This window comes from Gorilla gorilla, chromosome Y (assembly GCF_029281585.2).
Source record: "Gorilla gorilla gorilla isolate KB3781 chromosome Y, NHGRI_mGorGor1-v2.1_pri, whole genome shotgun sequence".
In the NCBI taxonomy this organism is placed as follows: Eukaryota; Metazoa; Chordata; class Mammalia; order Primates; family Hominidae; genus Gorilla; species Gorilla gorilla.
Genome location: NC_073248.2, coordinates 43,893,054 through 43,902,615, shown reverse-complemented (window position 1 = coordinate 43,902,615; position 9,562 = coordinate 43,893,054). Strand labels below are relative to the sequence as shown.

The following is a 9,562-nucleotide window of genomic DNA, read 5'->3' as shown; positions in this document are numbered from 1 at the left end:
TGAGGCCAATAATTTCAAAACCGGTTTGGCAAAAGAGTGAAGCACAATCTCTACAAAAGTTTTTACAAATCAGGAAGATATGGTAGCTCACACTGGTAACCTTAGCAATCTATAAGTCCATGGTGGCTGGATTACTTCAGGCCTATAAATTGAGGCCAGCCTGGACAATATAGCAGGATTCTGTCTCTAAAAAAAAAATTAAAATAATTAAAGAAATTGAATAATTATCTGAGCCTACGGGCCTTTTCCTGGAGAACCAGCTAACTGGGAGGCTGAAGCCGCAAGAACATGGATATCACAGGCTGCCACTAAGGAGATCAGACAGATACCTGATTCTTTTACATAGCTAAGTGGATACAGCCTACTTTACGTTTATCTTTCTCTTGTAAAATTGCTTATTTTCTTGCCTTTTTATGACTATAGGTAGGCTTGTAGTTTGGAGTCAGAGGAGAGCTTTGGCTGAGCCATCTCCCCCTGAAAACACAAGGCATTCTTCCTCCCTACACAGTCACCCATCTTAGCGCCCCAAAACGCTCAGCCAGAATTTGACTTAGATTGTCCTACATTTAATGTGATTTTGTCTTCTGATCCTCCCATTAACGCTCTTTTCTGCACACTCATGTCCCATCTTTTGCTACTGCCGGTAATCATTCATCCCCTCCCAACACAAAAGAAGCCTGTACTCCCTTCAGATAGAACATGAAAATTCCCCAGAAAAGCAAAAAATTAAAAAATATATTTTTTAATTTTGCACTTTTTTAATTTAAAAAAATGATCAAAATTGAGGAACCACATGCATCTGGTAGGAGACCTGTTTTATCTTCACAAAGAATTTACTGATGTGAACATTTTTGTTACATAATATTAATAGAAAAAAACTCTGAATTAAACAATAACAAAAAAACCCCAAAACCTGGGGCGAAGCCCTGCTGCTCTCCCGGGTCGGCCCGCTGCCCTGGGCTCTGCGGCCACCAACCTGGCCGCGTTGCTGGGCCTGGCCAGGGGATAGCCTGCCACCCCCCGCAGCCGGGGCTCACATTGGCCGCCCGGCGCCACTACAGCGAGGCGGTGGCCGACGGCGAGGACGACCCCAACTTCTTCAAGACGGTGGAGGGCTTCTTCAATTGTGGCGCCAGCATCCTGGAGGACAAGCTGGTGGAGGACCTGAGGACCCGGGAGAGCGAGGAGCAGAAGCGGAACCAGGTGCGTGGCATCTTGGGGATCATCGAGCCAAGCACATGGTTATGTGCTGAGTCTCTCCTTCAGCATCCAGCGTGACTACGGCTCCTGGGAGGTCATCGAAGGCTACCCGGCCCAGCACAGCCAGCACCGCGTGCCCTGCAATGGAGGTGTCCATTACAGCACTGATGTGAGTGTGGATGAGGTAAAAGCTTTGGCTTCTCTGATGACATACAAGTGTGTAGTGGTTGATGTGTCGTTTTGGGGTGCTAAAGCTGGTGTTAAGATCAATCCCAAGTACTATACCAATAATGAATTGGAAAAGATCGCAAGGAGGTTCACTATAGAGCTAGCAAAGAAGGGCCTTATTGGTCGTGGTATTGATGTGCCTGCTCCAGACATCAGCACAGGTGAGCAGGAGATGTCCTGGATCGCTGATGCCTATGCCAGCACCATAGGGCACTATGATATTAATGCACACACCTGTGTTACTGGTAAACCCATTAGCCAAGGGGGAATCCATGGACATATCTCTGCTACTGGCCATGGTGTCTTCCATGGGATTGAAAACTTCATCAGTGAAGCTTCTTACATGAGCATTTTGGGAATGACACCAGGGTTTGGGGGTAAAACATTTGTCGTTCAGGGATTTGGTAATGTGGGTCTACACTCTATCCGATATTTACATCGTTTTGGTGCTAAATGTATTGCTGTTATTGAGTCTGATGGGAGTATATGGAATCCAGATGGTATTGACCCGAAGGAACTGGAATACTTCAAATTGCAACATGGGTCCATTCTGGGCTTCCCCAAGGTAGAGCCCTATGAAGGAAGCATCTGGAGGCCAACTGTGACATACTGATCCCAGCTGCCAGTGAGAAGCAGTTGGCCAAATCCAATGAATCCAGAGTAAAAGCCAAGATCATTGCTGAAGGTGCCAATGGACCAACAACCCCAGAAGCTGACAACATCTTCCTGGAGAGAAACATTATGGTTATTCCAGATCTCTACTTGAATGCTGGAGGAGTGACAGTATCTTACCTTGAGTGGCTGAATAACCTAAATCATGTCAGCTATGGCCGTTTGACCTTCAAATATGAAAGGAATTCTAACTAACACTTGCTCATGTCTGTTCAAGAGAGTTTAGAAAGAAAATTTGGAAAGCATGGTGGAACTATTCCCATTGTAACTACAGCAGAGTTCCAAGACAGGATATCAGGTGCATCTGAGAAAGACATCATGCACTCCTGCTTGGTGTGCACAATGACGCATTCTGCCAGGCACATCATGCACACAGCCAGGAAGTATAAACTGGGATTGGACCTGAGAGCAGCTGCCTATGTCAATACCATTGAGAACGTCTTCAAAGTGTACAATGAAGCTGGTGCGACCTTCACATAGATGGATCATGGCTGACTTCCTCACTATGCTCTTCACGTGTAAGTTCTGCAGACCTATCACAAGTTTACATGTAACCACAGAAATCCCTTTCTCCCCTAACTCATTAATAATGGATACCATTCTCAACAAGTCAATCCAAACCAGCCTGTTATGGAGACAGAAATTAAGGTTAGGGGATCATGTATAAGCTGAGTAGAAAGTAGAAATCACCTACACCAGAGAGCTGTTTTGGTATTTTGCCTTTAAATAAAAAGCCTCCTCCATCTGGCTGTGCAGCCTTGCTCTGTGGCTTTTCCAAACACAATCAGTGCTAGTGCCGGGGAAGGGACAGTCAAGAGTAGACAGTTGCTTACTTATTTTGCTCTGGATGAGTCTGGGACACGCTGCAACTTTAACACATTTAAGAAGTAGGTGTGTGGCCTTTTCAGAAGGTGGCATGGTCCTCAAGTGAGTTCTTAGTATTTTATATCAGCAAAATAACTCAATTTTGTAGGTTGCAAATAAATATAGAAGCTGTTTCTGTTTACGAATTTTATTATTTTAGAATAGAATAAGTACATGCTGCTGTAATAAAATTGTCTTTAATCACTTAACAAGCCTAACCTTGACTCAAACAGTGAATGCCTATAAAAATAATACATGAAAAAACATGTATTTTAATATTATAAAACAATGTCATTTATAGATTATCATTCATGTATTGTCATCCAGCAAACATTAAAAGCCCTGTGGATAATTAAGTTATCTTCATACCTGCAAAATGTTGGAGGGTATTTTCATTAAAACTGTCAGAATTTGCTTACTATAATTATGATACATAGTCCAAAGAATGCAGGAAACTTTTTATCATGTTAACTAATTGTTCTCTTTTGAAGATCTATGGTTGACTAATTAAACTGCAATTCAAGTAGAATGTCGCAGAAAAAACCATTTCGGCTCCCTGTTTGCAGTCTGGCTGGCTCTGAGCATTGCCAATGGCCCCTACTCCCCTGACTTTGTATCCTCTCCTTTTAGAGGCTTTGCATTCTGCACCCATCTTCATGAACATTGGGCTGAAAACAACCTTGGGTTGAGTGTTTCTGTTGGGAGTTATTTGGCCAGGGCCTTTTGAACAGTTGTGTCCTGATGTGTATATATATGCAGAGATATATACACATATATATACACATATCAACACTTATCAATGCCAAAGAGCTCAAATTTTAATATGTCAAATTTCAACCGTGAAGGAATACAAATTCTTACTGTAAATGCAGCACTGTTATTTTATTCAATAGTAACATTACTTTATAAATTCAAGTTCTGCTTAATAATGATAACACTGTTTGCAGGACACAAAGATTATTCCTTACAAAATCCTTTTTTAATAGAGATTTTGTTCTTGGAGCCAAATAAAAATTTTTATGCTTAGACTATACATTTACTTTTCTTAAAACATTTTCTTGTGGTCATTTTTCTTATTGTTATTATTATTTATTTACATCTCCTACTCTTTGGGATCTCCTTACAAGTAAATCACCTGCTTTTAAAATCTCTTTCATCATTAACAGTTGTCAGATATTTACAGACATACCAAATAAAATCATTATTTAGTTTTCTGATATGACTTAAAAGGTTTTGAAGAGATATGCATATAAATAACTTTTTATTCTGAAATGTAATCAGTTAGATTTATTCACATTTGTTTTCTTCTTAATATATCAAGGTAAGTTTCACATAATGTAAAATTACATTTGAGTGTACAATTCAATGGAATTTAATATGTTTCTGATGTTGTACAATCACCGTCTCTCTTCAGTTCCTAAACATTTCTATCGCCCAACAGGAAATTCAATATCTACTAAACAATTCCTTTTATTTTCCAGCCCCTGACAACCAGTACCTACCTTTTATCTCTATGGCTATGTCTTTTTACCACATAGGTTTTGCACTGCAACAGTTTCCAATCCAACATGCCAAAGTCATAGAGGTTTTAAAATCATTCATTTTTTTTTTCCTTTTCCTTTTTCCTTCTTTTTTTTTCATTTTACAATTACCAGGCCCTATGCTCCTCTCACCAATCTAGTAAGAGTATGTGTGTCAAGGAGACAATTACATTTATTTCAGGGATTGAGGACATTATTTTCTTATTTATTTAAATCATGCTACAGGGATGAGATTTTGCAGCCTAGAATGTGTAAGTGAGCAGTCTATATTTTCTTTTCACTGGATACATTTCTCAGACTGGGAAGAAAACACTTTTGGCCAGATTTTTGTTGGTTGCTAGGAGACCAAAGTCCTCTTGTGATGTCTTTGCTACTCAGCTTGTCGTATGCTGGAGTGATGCTCTAGATTCCTTTACCTCTGTAGGCCTTCTGAAGCAGCATTTGAAGTTGCAGTCCTGAAAACCATGCAGGCCACAAGAGTATCTAAATAAATATTTATTTGAGATGGCACATGTTTCTTCAGAAACTCAAGTTGTTTCTCCCAGAGATGAATTAACTGATTCAGAAGCCTCTCCTAGGTCTCCACTGTGTAAACACACATTCCCTGGGGACTCAGACTTAAGGTCAGTGATTGAAGAAAATGCTGTTCAGGTTTTGTCACAAGAATCCTTGTTAAAATGGCAGTGTTACACAGTTTGTGTCTCTGAACCAGATAAAGTTAATGATTTTTTTTCTCTCACCTTTCCCAGGAAACTTTGGAAAATAGTTGAAACTGACCAATTCAAGTCTATTCTATGGGATGAGAATGGAATTTGCATAGTGATTAATGAAGAATCCTTCAAGAAAGGAATTTTGGATATAAAGGCTCCTTACAGAATATTTCAAAGTGACAGTATCAAAAGTTTTTTTTGACAGCTCAACCTTTATGGATTTAGTAAAATTAGACAGAATTTTCAAAGATCTGCCTTTCTAACCACCTTTCAGGCAGAAGAGAATGAATCTATTGTCTTAAGCAAGATATTTAACGTATTTCAGTTACCACTTTGCCTAGAGTATATATGTAATTTTATTTGTACATCAGTAAATATGTTAATACATGCAATAAGACCAGATTTTGAAAATTATATAAAATATTAAGGTAAAAATTATTTAATTTTTTGAAATTATTGAGTTCAGCTTGAGCATTAACCTTTCAGGGTTTTAAGAAATTTTGCTAACAACTTTGAATCTTACCAGTGAAATCAAAATAAATGTACCAAAGCCACTTAAAGCAATGTTACTATTAATGTATGACATGTTTTCACTTGAGGGCTTAACAACTTGAGTGCTTTCTTCCCAACAAGCACATTCTTGAAAATAGTAAACCATGTTCATGAGTTATTTGATGACATTAAGTTTGTGTGATGAAACAGAAATCTGATATTTTACGTGTTATATTTGTTATTGTCACTTGTCCCAACAAATTGCAACACATCAACATGCTATTTTAAATCAGTTGTATGCTATTCATATGACCACTATTCATATGCACTGTCATACCACCTGCATCCAAGCAAGTGACCACATTGTGAATTTCATTACAACCACAACTTCTCAATACCACAACATATGTCCCTTGCAAAACCGTTATCTGGGTCAGACAGGGGAACCACCTGCTCTTCCAACAAGATATCCTGTGGCATCAGTCAATGAGGCTCCACATCCTAACCTGCTACCAGCAGGCAACCCATGGTTGCAAATGCCTACGATAGCTAATACATCAGCTGTCCCTCATTCCAGGCCAGCTCTTCAACCATCACAACTGGACAGATATCACCCAATGACAACTGATCTTCCACTAAAAGAGCACCGGATTAGGTATGACAATAGAGACTAACATTTACGTCGACCAATAAAACCCTAAAAATTTCTGCAATTATCTTACTGAACAATAAAACTGCATGTCGACTTTTATGTTTGCTTTTTCTTTATTTCTCAAAGTATAGTTAAAAGTAAAATGGTGTTTTCTTTCAGTGTCAGGCTATTGTACTAATTTTTACAAAAATATTTATGGGCTTTTTGAACATTTGTAAGGAAATTTGACATGATCCTATGTAAGTTAACTTAGTTCTCTAAAGAGGAAAAAATGATAAAGTCTTTGGGTCCATTTGCTGCTGAAACAACACAATACCACTGCCTGGGTAATTTGTAAAAAGACTTATTTTGCTCATGGTTCTGGAGGTGGGGAAGTCCACAGGACTGCATCTCATGAGATCTTCTTTCTATGTTACAACACGGCAGGTTGACCTCATATAGTGAAGGGCATGAGATGAACAGAATATCAGGAACAAACTCATCCTTCATGAAAGCCCACTCACAAAATAACTAACTTGTTCTCCAGATAACAACATCAATTCAGTCACGAGGTTACACACACATGGTTAATCACCTCTCTAAAGTCCTACCTCGCAACACTATCACAATGGACACAGAACTGCCATGTGAAATTTGGAAGGGACATACTAACAATGACAGCAGGCAAGGGCAAGTAAACAACTCGAGTTAGGAAAAAGCAGTAAGTGACTTCTCAAGTAGTCTGGCATAAATCAAATGAGGGCATAAATTTGGATGGCACAAAGGGAATAGATGCTCAAATAAACACACACAGAGAACATCTAGAGAAAGGTTAACACACACTATATATTTCAGTATTTTCTCAATTACGTTTCCTCAGTTATTTTAAACTTAGATTTTAGTTGTAAAAGATTTTCTTCATTGCAGTTCATACCTAGTGAGCTCAGTGTCCATGATCACAATTATTTGTGTCATCACTTGAATAATAAAGTTTACATCATATTATGCTCATGGATTGCATCACTGTCAGTACATGGTAGAATTTTACAGCTGGCATTAACAGTACACCTTTTTGATCTTATATCAGGGAATTCCAACATGCTTGTGCCTTTAATTACCTCCTGCTAGAGTCCACCTTTCATGTTTTCTAATGCACATTTCCTTACTTCTTTTATTTTTCTTTGAGAACATCTCCCCGTGTTACCCCAGATGGAGAGCAATGACATTATTTCAGCTCACTGCAACCTCAACCTCTGGGTTCAAGCAATTCTTGTGCCTCAACATTTTGAGAAGGTAAAATTATATATGCCCACCATACTGGGCTAATTTTTATATTTTTAATAGAAATGGGGTTTCACCATGTTTGCCAGAATGATCTTGAACTCCGGGCAGCATGTGATCCACCCATCATGGCCCCCAAAAGTGCTGACATTACAAGCTTGAGCCACCCAACCCCACCTCTAGTGCAGATTTTCATCACATTGGTTTCATGCTCCATACAAAGTCAGATTTAATTGCTTTTGTCAGGATTTAATACCTTTTAGATTCTGAGTCCAGATCCTCAGCATGGCTAAATAAATCCCTTGCAGACCTGATATTTGTTTTCCTTTCAGCTTCATGTCCTTCGGTTTCACCACAGTGAGACATTCAGACAACTCCACTTTCAGCCATACCTTTTTCCATCTGGTAACTTGAGTCCCATTTTTTTCTTGGAGATAAAAGTCTCTGCCCCATTTGCCTATTTAAGACTCCTACAACACAGACATCACTCCTTCCAGGAGGTGCTTCTTATCTATCACACTAGTTTTCTTGTCTGTCTGTCTGTCTGTCTGTCTTGGACACCCAGCACTGATGTAACACAGTACCTAATGCATATATGTATGTGTGTGTGTGTATATTTACACATATATATGTGAATTAGTCAATAGTGATGGGGACTTACAAACATAACATCTATTTTCATTGTCAAAATGAACATTCCTGGTATTGTGGCATTACTTTTCATTCTTTGTTCCTCACAACTTTTCCTAAAAAGGTCACAGCATCGTTTACTAGAGATGCAATAATTTTGACTTACTGAGACTAGAATTACTGGTTATCACTTCAACTATCACGTTTACTTTTTAGGTCCAGTTATGATTTTTCCATGCTTCTTCTAAAAGTTCTTTTTCATATTCTGCTTTGACTAACAGGTCCTTGCCTGAAAGAACTAGCTGTCTCCTTACCACTCCTTCCTTTATTAGCAGTGGGGATTCCCAGTGGCAAAGGGACATTTGGGAGGCCTTTGTGGCCTCTGGAAAAAATCCAAATATCCCAAAATAAAAACTATAAAGAAGCTATTTGTGAAACTTACTTTGATGCATTGATTCATCTGATAGAGTTCAACCTTTCTTTTGATTTATCAGGTTGGAAACACTCTAATTGTAGAATCTTCAAAGGGACATTTGGGAGCCCATAGAGGCCTATTGGAAAAAACCTAATATCCCCACATAAAAACTAGAAAGAAACTATCTGTGAAACTGCTTTGTGATGTGTGGGCTTATCTCACAGAGTTAAACCTTTTCTTTGATCCAACAGTTTGGAAAACTTTTGGAGAATCTGCGAAGAGACATTTGGAGTCCTATGAGGCCTATAGTGAATTACTGAATATCCACAAATAAAAACTAGAAAGAAGCTATCTGTGAAATGTCTTTGTTATGTGTGGATTCACCTCATAGAAGTAAAACTTTCTTTTAATTCAGCAGTGGGAAACACTCTTTTAACAGAATCTGTGAAGGGACATTTTGTAGCCCATGAGGCCTATGGTGAAAAATCAGATATCCCCAGATGAAAACTGGAAAGAAGCTATCTGTGAACCTGATTTAGGATGTGTAAATTCATCTCACAGAATGAAGCCTTCCTTTTGATTCTGCAGGTTGTAATCACTCTTTTTGGAGAATCTGCAAAGGGACATTTGGGAGCCCATTGAGGCCTATTGGAAAAAACAGAATATCCCAAGATGAAAACTAGAGAGAAGCTATATGTGAAACTACTTGGTGATGTGTGGATTAATCTCACAGAGTTAAACTTTTCTTTCAATGCAGCAGGTTGGAAACACACTTTTTGTAGAATCTGTGAAGTGACTTTTGGGAGTCCTTTGAGGCCTATGAAGAAAAACTGAATATTCCCATATAAAAGTTAGAAAGAAGATATCTGTGAAACTATTTTGTGATGTGTGGATTCAG

The 9,562-nt window shown here is 38.7% G+C and overlaps 2 pseudogenes; both read left to right on the top strand.

Moving 5' to 3' along the window:
- Positions 1–905: 905 nt before the first annotated feature.
- Positions 906–2,711, top strand: LOC129530371 (glutamate dehydrogenase 1, mitochondrial-like; annotated as a pseudogene).
- LOC129530370 (heat shock transcription factor, Y-linked-like) lies at positions 4,942–6,458 on the top strand (annotated as a pseudogene).